This window comes from Balaenoptera borealis, assembly GCF_965194805.1.
Source record: "Balaenoptera borealis genome assembly, chromosome: 3".
NCBI classification, from domain to species: Eukaryota; Metazoa; Chordata; class Mammalia; order Artiodactyla; family Balaenopteridae; genus Balaenoptera; species Balaenoptera borealis.
Window position 1 is genome coordinate 164,152,961 of NC_138866.1, and position 13,725 is coordinate 164,166,685.

A 13,725-nucleotide genomic window follows, 5' to 3' on the forward strand; every position below is an offset into this window, starting at 1 on the left:
TTACTACAACATATTGAATATAATTCCCTGTGCCATACAGTAGGTGCTTGCTGTTTATCTATTATATTTATAGTAGTGTGTATCTGTTAATCCCAAACTCCTAATTTATCCCTCCTCCCCCCCTTTCCCCTTTGGTAACCATAAGTTTGTGAGTCTATGCCTGTGAGTCTGTTTCCATTTTGTAAATAAGTTCATTTGTATCATATTTTAGATTCCACATAGAAATGATATATGACATTTGTCTTTCTCTGTCTGTCTTACTTCACTTGGTATGATCATCTCTAGGTCTTTGTCAAGAGTGAGATTGGGGTTCAGGCTTTGCCAATCCAAATGCTTCCTCTCTATGCCTTAGTTTCTTTTGCTGGAAATAGGGACTTAAACTAGATGATTACTAAGGCCCCTTTCCGCTCTCCAGTCCAAGATTTAAATTGGATCACAGTCAAATCTGGACCAGCCCTTGTCGAAATTACAATGCAAGTGAAGTTTTTTTGTTTGTTTGTTTTTGGTTTTTTTTAAAATTTATTTATTTATTTATTTATTTATTTTTGTCTGTGTTGGGTCTCTGCGGTGCGAGGGCTTCTCATTGCGGTGGCTTCTCTTGTTGCGGAGCACGGGCTCTAGGCACACAGGCTTCAGTAGTTGTGGCACGTGGACTTCAGTAGTTGTGGCACGTGGGCTCAGTAGTTGTGGCTTGGGGGCTCTAGAGCACAGGCTCAGTAGCTGTGGCACATGGGCTTAGTTGCTCCGCGGCGTGTGGGATCTTCCCAGACCTGGGCTCAAACCCGTGTCCCCTGCATTGGCAGGTGGATTCCTAACCACTGCGCCACCAGGGAAGCCCACGAGTGAAGTTTCTTTTTCCCCAGCCACCAGAGTTTTTCCATGGCACTACCTCATGCCCCAACCCTGACATTCTCACTGTGTATGCTCTTATCAAAGTCTGTAGTCAGCGATTGATTTATACTCTAGTATAAATCACTGGAAAATAGATCATAGTGTTGTTTTTTCCAAGGAATTTTTGTTTTAATATAAATCTGAGCTTCAAGCCATAAGGATGAAGCCCAAAGGAGGAGAGTCAGGATTGGGAGAGATCTCAGTGGAGAAGGGGCATGTAGAGTTTACCTGCGACAGCCCGGTTTTCATCTATTGTCCCAGAATAATGACTAATATTCCCCCTCCCACTCTCCAAATTCTGGATCACTCTAGATATAGAAGAAACCTTTACAGTACCCCCAAAATGATACCAGACAATAGAAGGAAGAAAACAAGCTGACCGTTCCTTCGTGTTTTCTGTGTGCCCAATTCTGAGCTTGGTACTGTGTATACATTAACTTACTAAATGGATTGGTCAAAATCTATTTCACCTAACCATCTAACCACAGCTACCTCAGGTCAGAAATTGATTGGCCCTACCAGGGTCATTTCTCAGAAAATGGATTCAAGAGTATTGCACAGACCGTCTTCATCACCAGTAGTCCAAATCAGAAAGACTCATGACACATGAAGTCTAAAAGAAAACCGTATTGCTGTGAGGCAAGCAGATGGGAAAAGGCCCTGAGGATAGTCAATCTATAAGTATTTCAAAAGCACCTACATGCCCAACTTCATGTTGTGCCCTGTGAAGGGGACCAAGGAACCTTCAGAAGTGGCTCCCTGCCTTCAAAGGTGGTCCTTAGGTGGCATGATAATGAAGTAACAACTGAACCACTATAGCAAGTTCACTGTAGGGGACAGCAGTTCATCAAGCAGGCAGTGATTTTTTTTTTTTTCTTGTGTCTTATCATCGTGTGATGGCAACTCTCAAAATGAAATCCAGCTGCTGGGAACCCCTTTTTTCAGGGGATGCCTACATCTGTCCCCGGTCTTCCTCCTCACGTGTCCCTTCCTCTCCTCTCCTGATCCTGACATTTAGAACCCCACCTCTTCATGCAGAGCCCAGGATCACTGCTCTTTTTTCTTTTCCCCCTCCCCGGTTGCTGTAAAATACAGGAAAATGACAGGTCCGTGGTTAAAGGTTTATAGTGATGAAACCCAGGTATGCTCATTAGACAGCCACAGGGTTTATTTCAAATAACTCACTGTTTTAGGGAATTTTTGCCTCTTGGGGGAGTACCATCAAGTGTACAGTTGGGGGTAATTCTGTTGTACTCTGAAAAGGAAAGTCCTCAAAATGATTCCATTAAAATGGATTGACTGTTCAGAGGCCATGTAAATGGATGTCCAGGGTCCTCAAGGGCCATGCAAATGGGCGGACTTGGCCAGTTCCGAGTAATTACTTCAGAAAGCAAGACAACAAAATCAATTCCAAACCCTGTTACCAGGTGTATGGTCATCACTTGCAAAAGAGGCTCGCTTGCCTCCCTTCCATCCAGAGGCCAGCGGGGAGCAGCGTGAAGTTGCGGCTGGCCTGCGAATGCTGCCTTTCTGTACCTCGGGGGCGTTTTTTTGTTAAATAATCAGGGTAATGCTGACTGTCTCTCACCTGCCTCGTAGGGCACCTGCACAGGGTCTGTGTGGGCCAGGGGCTTTATGGAGGAACGCAACAGATTTACGGTGGGCAATAATCTCTAACACTTATTAAGCACGTCAGTGTATATACCAGGACCTGTGGTCTATATACATTTTCATAAATTACCTTGTTTAATAACCCTGGGATAGAGCTGCTGTTACCCTGTTTTAAAAGTAAGGAAAAACAGCTTAGAGAGTTTCAGAAATGTGTCCAACACCCAGTCTGTCTGAAGTGCTAGGAAAGGATGACCTCAGCAAAGCTTTATGAACAGAGCAGGGAGGAAATATCCAGGGCCACTTTGAAACCTGTCATAGTCTCTGCCCTGAGAACTCTGGGACCAAGGATGCTTGCCTGTTATCCCTAGAACATCAATTTATACTTGGCTACAAAAGTGCATTTCTTATATGATTTCTGCTGTTCCAGGCAATTTGTAAAAATATCTCCCTCCCCGATCTACATGCACATGAAAGATGCCTTAGTTTTCATGGGAGTGGGCGAGGCGGTTATAATGCCCATGAATATCAGCTCTCTGAAGCCATCTGCCACAGGAAAGGTCTAAAATAAGGACAGATCTTTACTTGAGCCAACATGCAGTTTCTATAGCCAATGAGTTTGCCTCCATTTCATTTTGACCCGTAAAGATCAGAATGAGGAAATAAATATGACTTTCCTCACCCCCATAACAGGAAAAATACCTTGGCTCTAGTCTGGATTCAAAGCCTCTTATAAAAGAGTCCAGCCCCACCTAGAACGGGCCCATAAGAAGTTGGAATACCAGTGATACCACTAGTAAGTGCTAAAGTGCTGAGCTGTATTTTATTGAAGCCAACATAAGGGGTCTGAATGTGTAGACTTGGCAAGTACAAGTTGCCCGGCCATCAAAGCAGGACAGTGAAGTTGAGACTTACGAGAGTGGTCTGGCCAGGAAGCATCTCATGGCCCAGTGTGCTGAATTGAGAATCACAGGAAAATGACTCTCATTGCCACCAGACTCCTAATTATAACGACATCCTGTCCCCAAGAGAACGCATACTACACAATAACCTTATATTAGAAACTTCTTTTTAATGAGGTCCCTCGGTGCTTTTGAAACTAAATCCTTTTTAATTGGAACTATCTTCTACCACATTTAACCCTGGGACACCTTCCTTAATCTATGTCAAGGTATCTTGATTAACTCAGCCTGAGGCCTTGCTCACTCCTCTGGACCCTTGGAGAAAAAGCCTGTGCTGCCATGCCCCCCTAGAACCCTCTCTGCCACCAAGACTCGTGGGGGACTGACCAGCCCAGGAATTGGGGCCAGACACACTGACTTTAGGGAGACCACCCAGTATGGCCTTCTTGTTGGCTTGTCATGTTCAACCTATTTTTTTCTTACCTTGAAAGAAAAACTATAGCCCTCCTTCCTACTCTAGAGTTAATATTTTAAAAATACAAATTAATCAAATCCACAGTTTGCTTATTCCTTTGCATTTCTTAACAAAGGAGACTGCTTGCCCTCTACATTCTGTCCCCGTGACTCCTCGGCAGACACGCACGGCACCGTAAACTCACCTTCCAATGCCTAGAGCAGAGTGGGAGACTTTAAGAAACAGCTACGTGCAGTGATTGTCCCATCAGGGGAAAGGGTGACTTTAAAATTCTTCAGATACTTTTATAGCTATTACACTGAAATGGTTTAACCTAAGTGGCTTATTTCAGAGGCCCAGGGAAAGGGGAAAAAGCAGATCCCAGCAATTTTGCCCTTGATATCTTTTCGATCTGTGTCCTGCAGTTGTTGGGATTTACATAATAATTGGTGAGGAAGTATTGCAGTACACACAGATCCATGCACATCCCTCCTGGTTGCTTTCCCAAAAGGCTTAAAAATGCGGTAGATTTAATCTAGGTCAAAAAAAAAAAAAAAAAAAGAAAGAAAGAAACTCCATTTGCCTGGCAGAGGATTTGGAGAGCGTGCCTCACTTCACAGGGCCATGGGCGTATCAGGAGACGGTTCCTCCAAGAAAAGTCACCAGGGCAGATTGTGATCTTGTGGCCAATTAACCGGCTGTGGTCCCAGCATGTCAGGTGCAGAGTCTCAGGAAAGGGTGCGGGGTTGCACGGAGCCCCGTGAGATCAGCACTGTCTCCCTGGTTGAAAAGTTGGCACTGATTTACTGTCTAGGGGTCCTCCTGCTGGGGACATGAGTCGGGGTTCTTGGAGGAGCATAGGATCTGCGCCCCAGGCAGCCAGAAGTCATAAGCACAGCTCCTGCTTTGTCAGTGAAATTCCCTGGGGATTCCCTTGGGATTGCAGTTGGTGGGCCAAACAGTGGTGTCCACATAATTCAGGTACTGAAAGCAGAATGACGGCTCCGTCTGCTTCCAAGGTAATGGCCAGATGGTACTACTTTTTACATCAGGGTGCCCATTATATGAAACTCTATAAAAATAAGCTAATTGGATACGGTTTCATTAAAAGTTGATTTCTGCAGGATGTGGCATTTGTATTGGGTAGCTGTTATTCTCGCTCTGGAAGTCCCACTTTTACATAGAGAGAGAAAAAATTGCTTTGTCTTAGAGAAGACTGTTAGAAGTTTAAAACAGGGGAGGTTTGGGGTATAAAAAGACATTTTCGGTGACATGAGAGGAGGTTGAAGCCGTCTTGAGGATCCTTCAGAGGAAAGCAGAACCTATCAGGGGTGGTTCATGGCAAACTCTCCTATGATAGGCATTGACTTTGAAGGCGGCTGTGAACCATTAGTGATGTGGGTGGTTTTGCCTTTGCTCTGAGCTACTTGTGTGATTGTGGGCTTTTGGCTAGCATGCTATGGGAGGGGGGTGGAGAGTTGGGTGACTCAAGTTAATTAATTGTAAAATTCCTTGATTCTGTGGAACAGGCATAGAAGCCAAGAAAAAGATGACACGTTAACTTCCTCTAATTTTTTTTTCTTTTGAGTTTAAAGCAAAAAAAAAAAGGATGCAAAACAAAACCCTTTCATCTTCTTGCAGGTTCTTACCATTTAAGGAATTTCTGCTTCGCTGCTTTTTAAAATTCTTTTCCTTGATATCTCAGTTGATATCATTACAACCACCTTGGCACAGCATCCAAGTTCAGAGGGGCCACGATAAGGAAATCATACTAGGGAATACATAAATGTGTTTAGCAGCCAGGGGACTGAATTTTATCATTTTTTTTATTGAAGTATAGTTGATTTACAGTATTGTGTTAGTTTCAGGTATACAGCAAAGTGATTCAGATAGACAGATAGTGACAGGTGGATGGGATGGATAGATAGAGTTCATAGGCAGATAGATAGATTGATTGATTCTTTTTCAGATTCTTTTCCCTTACGGGTTATTACAAGATATTGAATAGAGTTCCCTGTGCCATACAGTAGGTCCTTGTTGTTTATCTATGTTATATATAGTAGTGTGTATATGTTAGTCCCATACTCCTAATTTATATCTCCCCACACCTTTCTCCTTTGGTAACCATCAGTTTGTTTCCTATGTCTGTGAATCTGTGTCTGTTTTGTAAATAAATTCACTTCTATTATTTTGTAGATTTCACATATAAATGGTATCATGTAATATTTGTCTTTCTCTGTCTGACTTCACCCAGTATGGTAATCTCTAGGTCCATCCATGTTGCTTCAAATGGCAAAATTTCATTCTTTTTTATGGCTGAGTAGTATTCCATTGTGTATATATGTACCACATCTTCTTTATCCTTTCATCTTTGATGGACACTTAGGTTGCTTTCATGTCTTGGCTATTGTAACCAGTGCTGCTATGAGCATTGGGGTGCGTGTATCTTTTCAAATTAGAGTTTCCATCTTTTCCAGATATATGCCCAGGATCATATGGTAGCTCTATCCTTAGTTTTTTAAGGAACCTCCATACTGTTTTCCATAATGGCTGCACCGATTTACATTCCCACCAACAGTGTAGGAGGGTTCCAGGGGACTGAATTTTAAATGCAGCTTGTGACATCAGTAGCATTATGTGTTAAGTCCCATCTTACATTCCTCTAAAGCAAGCCATGTTTTGAGGACAAAGTAGAAAGAATAAAGAAAGACCTAGGACCATGGGGCCCCAAGTTAATAACAGTGCATTGGATGTGGTTTTTAACCGGCAGTGCCAGTTCTTTTGAGGGGTGGACTTTAGGCTGAGGAAAGCGATCCATCCGTGCTTCTCCAGGGGACCAGTTTGCCTCCTGAAGCATCTGTGTTCTTTGGAAGGATGGCATTTTGCCATTGTCCTTTTCCTCAAGACTCTTGAGGGTCATCTCCTAGACCACTGGAAGGCTACTTCTTTTTTTTTTTTAAGGTCAGTGCTAAGTTTACTTTAACAATTTAATTCAGGGTATTTTTTGATGGGGTTTTTGAACCTATAACTGCCTTGTAGAAACTGAAAGTCAAGGGTCTTGGCAGTGGGTAAGCCCATGGTTGATAGTCAAAACCTTACTTAGCATGTGGGAGATTCACTTGAGCATAAAGTGCACCACTGAGATCAACAACGTTCAAAGAAGCATGAAATCCTCTACATAGTGGCTGAGATTGGGGGAGAAAACAGATGATAAGAGGAAGCAACAATGAGAAGTCCATCCTCTTTTGACTTAAACTGTGCAACTGACTCAACACGAAGCCAACATCCCAACTGCAGTTGGACTTGTGTAAAGGGAGCACTTGCTTTGCTTGCAAATGTGTAGACAAAAGAGAGCTTCATTCACAGAAAGAAAAAAAAGCGTAGCAGGTTCAGTCATTTAGCCTCGCAGGGCCTTGGTCTCTTGATCTGACGGCCCCTTAGAATTCAGAGGCAGCCTTTGAAGGAATTTTCAGTTTACACCATGGTGACCCTGTTGCTGTCTTGAATTCAAATACAGCTTGAACTGAATCTCTCTGCCGGGGCTATTCCTTTTTTTTTTTTTAAAAGAAATAAATACGTACACAATTCAATCAGCACAAGATTTTTCTGTGGTTGTTTTCAAGTGTTTATTTGTGTAGGTTTTGACAGTGATGCAGATTTCTTGTATGAGATGTTGAGTGACCTTGAGGATGTGGATGACCCCTCTTTATACCCCAAGGACAGAGTTGACTTGGGGAGACAGGTGTCCACGTACACAACACCAGAAGCTCCGAACTTGAAGTACTTTTTATTTTACCAGCTTGGCCACAGCGTTGTGGGAAATCATTTTTTCACCTTCTCTCCTCTATCCTCAAGTTGTCTAGTTGCTTGTATTTCAGAAAACATTCCACAGTTTCCCATATTAAGATGTTACTGAAGAGTTGCATCAGAAAAAGTATTAACAATCAGGACTAGAACGTTCCAAAAAAGGCCCTTTCTCCCATTTATGGGAGCAACCTTTCAAGGAGAGGGAGCTGGTGGCTCCAGGAGAATCGTGAGGAATGTTCCACTAGACCAGCCATACGTAGGGCTGGCTTCCTGTGCTATTGAGAGTGTAATTGTTGGCATATGATCTGAAATTTCTACCCTGCAGCAGACAAGTGACTATTTCAATAATTGCAAACCTTTCAAGTCACTGACCTCCCATCTTTATACCTGGATTCTTTAAAACCAAACACACAGAGTAAAAAAACTACCATGCTGTCCATATTTTAGAGCCAAATACTTAAAGAAAACTGTCTTTTTATAAAATGGTGTCTTCAGAGCATCAAACCTTAGTTTCCTTCCTCCCCAATTTGGTAACCTCAGAGAAGTTTCTTGAACAAGTATGGTGTCAGTTTTCTTCAGGGCAGAACTAATTTTAAAATCTGATCTCAGTACCGTTCTCTCAGGCTGTGTCTACACCGACCTCCACACGGAAGAATGTAAATTAAGTGCTGTTTGACTCAGGACAGGCCATGATATAAACTGGTTATCTCTACATAAGTAGTGCATTTTTTTTCCCCTGTGAGTATTATTACCAAGAGTTTCCAAGTTAGGCTTTCCAAGAGAAACAGCTGTGGTTTGAAAAGACTGGTGATAATCCAGATGGTTTCTTTTAGGATAAGTCTACTTGATCATTTAAAATTAAAGTCTTTCAGTAAAGTTGAGTGTCTTCTTGATGGCTTTAAGTACACTACTTGGGGGGCGGTGTGTGTATGTGTGTGTAGAGAGACCACTGGCCTGTCTTCTTTGAGGCTTTATCTTCGGAAACAGCAAAAACCTCGTCACGGTGTCTCAGATTATTCAGCAGTGAAGCCAGCAGAATACCTGAGGGAACTTTTTATGGCAGCAGAAAGTATTTGTGAGGAAATATAGTCAGACACCAACTACCCTATTTGGAGTAGGTAGCTCTTGGCGTCTCTGAGGATTACCCTTCTCAACTTACGGTACAAGATGGTCTAATCATATCACACAATTATGATCCTGATGACACATTGCTTTACAAGCTGAACATGGGCAACCAGATCGCTGAACTTGCCAACTTGTGGGAATCGGGCCATCAGAGGCTCCCAGTTCCCCTGGCTCGTTCCCTTGGGGGGCAGCGTCCCCTGGGTGCCTCCTGACCATCCAGAGATGCTCACAGGGAGGCCTCACACTGGTGGCCTTCGCGGTGGGCACTCTGCACCCCAGGACCTTTCTCTCTAGACCTTCTTCCCCGTCCAAACAGATCCGTCTTAAGTGGCCTTCCTAGGGGTCAGCCAGGTGGTCAAAGTTGAGCCGCACAGTGAATTCACAGGGAGATGGTAACGGCCACTGAGCTTTCACGTGACACCCCCTGCAGTATGTAGACTCAGCAGCGTCTCTTGCGGTTCAGTACAGGAGTCATCACTAGTGGGCATGTTAGGCTCTGCATAGGCCTGAAACACTGATATTTGGTTCTGGAATCACCTCTCGAGTTTTACCCCCTAACCTGTTCTACCCGTGAATTTAAAGAGCCATGGTGAGGCCATGGGGATGGGCCTGATAAATAGACATGCAACAGATGGATTTTTTAATTTTTTGCTCCGAAATCCAGAGCTCTTATTAACACAGTGAATTGTTGAAACTCTTGGAAAGTGGGATGCCACGAAGTCACCTGGGCGTGGGACATCATGTTTATCTTTCCTAAGCTGGCTGCTGCCACTGGCAGAAACTCCAGAGCCAGTGGATAAAGGTGGCAAGAATTATAAAGTGCGAGTGCTTATGAGACTGTGTCAGACGGGTAGCGCAGAAAAATGTGAAGCCGCACAGAGCAGTAACAGGAGGGCTGAGGCTGGCTGAAGCATTCGGCTCTGCCCATCCCCGGCGTCCCCTGGCAGGTGGCTTCCCGTCTATGACGTGGAGCAGGCCTTGCTCTGCACTCCACAGGCAGCAGGGAAAGCGGATTCTGGGAGCGATGCTGACGCCGGAGGGGTGGTCACCTCGGGTGCACGTCGCAGCCGCTGACCATTGAAGAGTGCCCGGGGCTGTTGTCGGCGTTTAACCACCCACCTTACAATGATGTTGGAAGCAGAGCCTGGTGGAGGAGGGAGGTCTGTCCCCCGAATCAGACTGCTGGGCCATCTGGTGTTGCAGCTGACCTGCAAACGAATCCGGTAAATTTCAGACCTGAGTTACAGCTGGTGCGGGGAAATCTAAAAGCCAGGTGGTTCCCTTAACAGCTGTCCATCCAGTTAGGGTAGGCAGGAAAGAAAATTCCAACCCTGTTGCACCTCCATGGGTTTTCTAGGATCTAGAGTCGCTCCCTGGCCTTTTGCCATGATGATCACCATCTCAGGGCAAACATTAATGATATTTCTCCCTTCCTGTGTTGAAATGATCTCTGCAGGTCAATGAGTCTAAGATTTTAAGTGAGTATATCAAGTGATTGACTACTAAAAAAGTCTGTGGTTGTTTAGCTGGGAGAGTACTCATAGAAGCAAGAGTCTGCGAAACACATTCTTACTCTGGAAGTGTCCAGACTCATGTCCCATCGGGGGAAAAACACAAATGGCTGACTCTAAGATGAATGTTGAAATTGGGAGTATTTCTACCGCAGATTTTCTGATAACTTAATGAAACATTACTTTTATTAAGTCAATTAGTATGCATGCTGAATGAAGTGCAAGACATTTTTAGCCCAAGAAAGGGAAGGAATAATTTTGACTGTTAAAAAAAAATTTATTCTGAATGAAACCCTTTGGTTATATATCCATGTAGGGTTTTTTTTTTTTCAGGGGGAGGGAGTGGTAGGCAGACCTGGTTTTTTTGTATGTTTTTTAAAATAAATTTATTTTATTTATTTATTTTTGGCTGCATTGGGTCTTTGTTGCTGCACACAGGCTTTCTGTAGTTGAGGCAAGTAGGAGCGGTGGCTACTCTTCATTGCAGTGCGTGGGCTTCTCATTGTGGTGGCTTCTCTTGTTGCAGAGAACGGGCTCTAGGCACACAGGCTTCAGTAGTTGTGGCACGAGGGCTCAGTAGTTGTGGCTCGTGGGCTCTAGAGAGCAGGCTTGGTAGCTGTGGTGCATGGGCTTAGTTGCTCCACGGCATGTGGGATCTTCCTGGACCAGGGCTCCAACCCGTGTCCCCTGCATTGGCAGGCGGATTCTTAACCAGTGTGCCACCAAGGAAGTCCCCAGACCTGGTTTTTATTCACTGCTTTAGGGGTGATGCAGCTAAAGTAGCTCAGGTATAGAGGAAGTAAGGTATTTTCCACTGAGTCATTCAGGAACCGAATGTGTGAAACCAAAAGAAGTCTTGGGGTGAGATTCCCCCAGAGCCCCCATGTTGGTGCGAGTGGTTCATTGCATGAGGGTGCCCAGCTGAGGCTACAAGTCGGGGCAGAAATTCAGCCCGAGCTCTACTCACTGAGCCTTGGGGCTCTGCCCACCTGGAGATGGGATACCTCCTTCAAAGGTCCCAAGTTTGCTTGCCAAGCATGGTGCCTATGGAGCTGAGCTTTTGGGTTGGGGGTTGGTGAGCAGTGAGGGGTTAGGCGTATCACCAGTGGTGTCCAGGATACTCTTCTATGTATTACAACTAGCACTGGAGCTTCAAGGGGCATGTTCTTCCAGGGTCTTTGTTTAGATGGGACGAGAGTAAAAGAGTTCAAAGCTATGCACAGTTCAAAGAGGATCTGTAGTGACAAATCCCTGATTTCACCCTGTCGGTTGCATAGGCAGAGTGGATCCTGGATGAAATTGGAAAGAGTTCGAGATTTGGAATATCTTTCCATCTCCCTTCTGTCCATTAAGACTCCTCTCTGCATTCTTGCCCCTCTTCACCCCCATCCCACGCTGCTCAGACATCAGCTTCAAACTTGCTCTTTCTCAAAGCAAAACAAAACAAACACAGAAACCACCTTCTGTTCACTAAGAACCTTGTTCAAGAGGGAAGCACTTGAAGTTGCCAAATTCAAGGTGTAAATAGCTAGGAACAATTACATATTACCTTCCTCAAGGGTAGCATTTTAATACTTAAATAGCAAATGAACTGCACCTTCCCAGTGGAATTTCAGGCCATGGGAAGTGGTAGGGATTTTGTTTGGGTGTTTAAGACAGGAAGGGATTCTTTATTCCTGAGACCACTGTGTGTTGGGTCCACAGTGACCCAACAACAAGATTCCTTCAGTTTACATCATCTTTATTCTTCGTTGCTTTTATCTTATCATCTGTCATTCATAATTTCCGTTCCCTTTGTCATTACACTGCTCTTTTAGGCCAACCTCAGCTTTTCCTTCTTAGCTCTGAGCTTGGCCAGACTGGCATTTGTTTTCCTTCTGCTGAGATCATTCTTCCTTAATTGCCTTCTTTCCAGGCATGCAGACTGCCTTATGACTTCTACTGCATCCGAAATCTTCTATTTTTTAAGTATCACACCCTCAAAATCTACCTGCTTGAAAGCATCAGAGTTTGTAGCTTCGATTTTGAAGTTGAAGTTCAGAGCGTCCTCATTGCTTGCTTACCCAGAAGCCAACCCCATAAGCCCAGGAGAGAGAAAGGAGAACTTACTGAGAGTCTGGTTGTTAGAAGCTTTTGGAAGACAGAGATGATGTCTTTCCCTGTTTTTCTTTTCTTTTCTTTTCTTTTTTTTTAAATTTTACTGAAGTATAGTTGATTTACAATGTTGTATTAATTTCTGCTGTACAGCATAGTGATTCAGTTATACATTCTCTTTTTAAATATTCTTTTGCATCATGGTTTTCTTTCCCTGTTCTTCCTTCTGTATCAAGCCTAGGGGAATATAATTTTTCTTCCTCTTAAAGTGATTACAATGGATACTGGAAGCTGGGACTTGACTCTGCTGTTTAACATCATTCCTTGATTTGAAGCAATTCCTATAGCTTTTCTGGACTTAGGTTATGCCATTGAAGCTGGAAATCACACATTAATTTGATTAGTTCAGGAAAAAAATCTACCACCAGGCAGCATGGCCAAATGAACTCTGGTCAAAGAACTCAAATAGCTGAAATGGGAAGCTCATATAAAAAGGAACACTCTGTCTATCTGTGATTCTTTAAGGACACTTCATAATTTTCGTATCCCTCCATCATGCAAATGATATACTTTAAGAGTTTCTGATCCTTGGAGGCATGGAGTTTTTTAAATGCCGAGGAGCTATGATCATACTCTCCTTTGTCCAGGAGGTGGAGGCCTTACATATTTAATCTCAGTAGACTCCAGTGAAACCAAGTATTTGACAACAAGGTTCCAAGTTTTTTTTTTTGCCAAATAAGGAGGAAGCATATGCATTTTGGAATGTTTTATGGATGGTATTGTACTTTATTTTCTTCCTTTGAATGAGTTTTGTTTTGAAAAGTAGATGCCAGTGTATGATTTTGAACCTTTGATGGTTTGTGGTGCCAACTTCCTGCTCTCCAGCTGTGCTACGTTTCTTCACTTACATCATTCCCCTAAATAGAGCCAACGTTGATGCCTTAGTGCTGTGACTTTCTCTCATGCCACTTGCTGTACTTGGCGTTTGAGGACCTCTCAAGGCTCTCTCCATCTCTCCAAGCATTAGGATAAGGATCAGGATGAAATATGTACAATCTGGGTGACTGCATCTCTCTGCTTTTTTTTTTCAGCCCAACTCATCCAAGGCAGCCCAGGTCAGAGGCAGCATCTTTTTTTTTTAATTTCCAAAGTTTTTGTCCCTTTTTTCTAAGCCTGATTGTGCTAAGAAACTATATGCTAATTAATAGATAATTAACCGGCATCTTCCTCTGGTTTAACCACATATGTTAACCAGTATATTTAGATACAGGCTGAAGAAGGGGTCAGCCATCCTTTAGAATGCAGAAGGAATGTAAAAAGTTTTCACGACCAT

The 13,725-nt window shown here is 43.5% G+C and overlaps 1 protein-coding gene across 12 annotated transcripts in view; it reads left to right on the forward strand.

Moving 5' to 3' along the window:
• CELF2 (CUGBP Elav-like family member 2) overlaps positions 1 to 13,725 on the forward strand; it is a 525,599-nt gene that overhangs the window by 392,798 nt on the left and 119,076 nt on the right. The gene's annotated exons all lie outside the window — the stretch shown is intronic.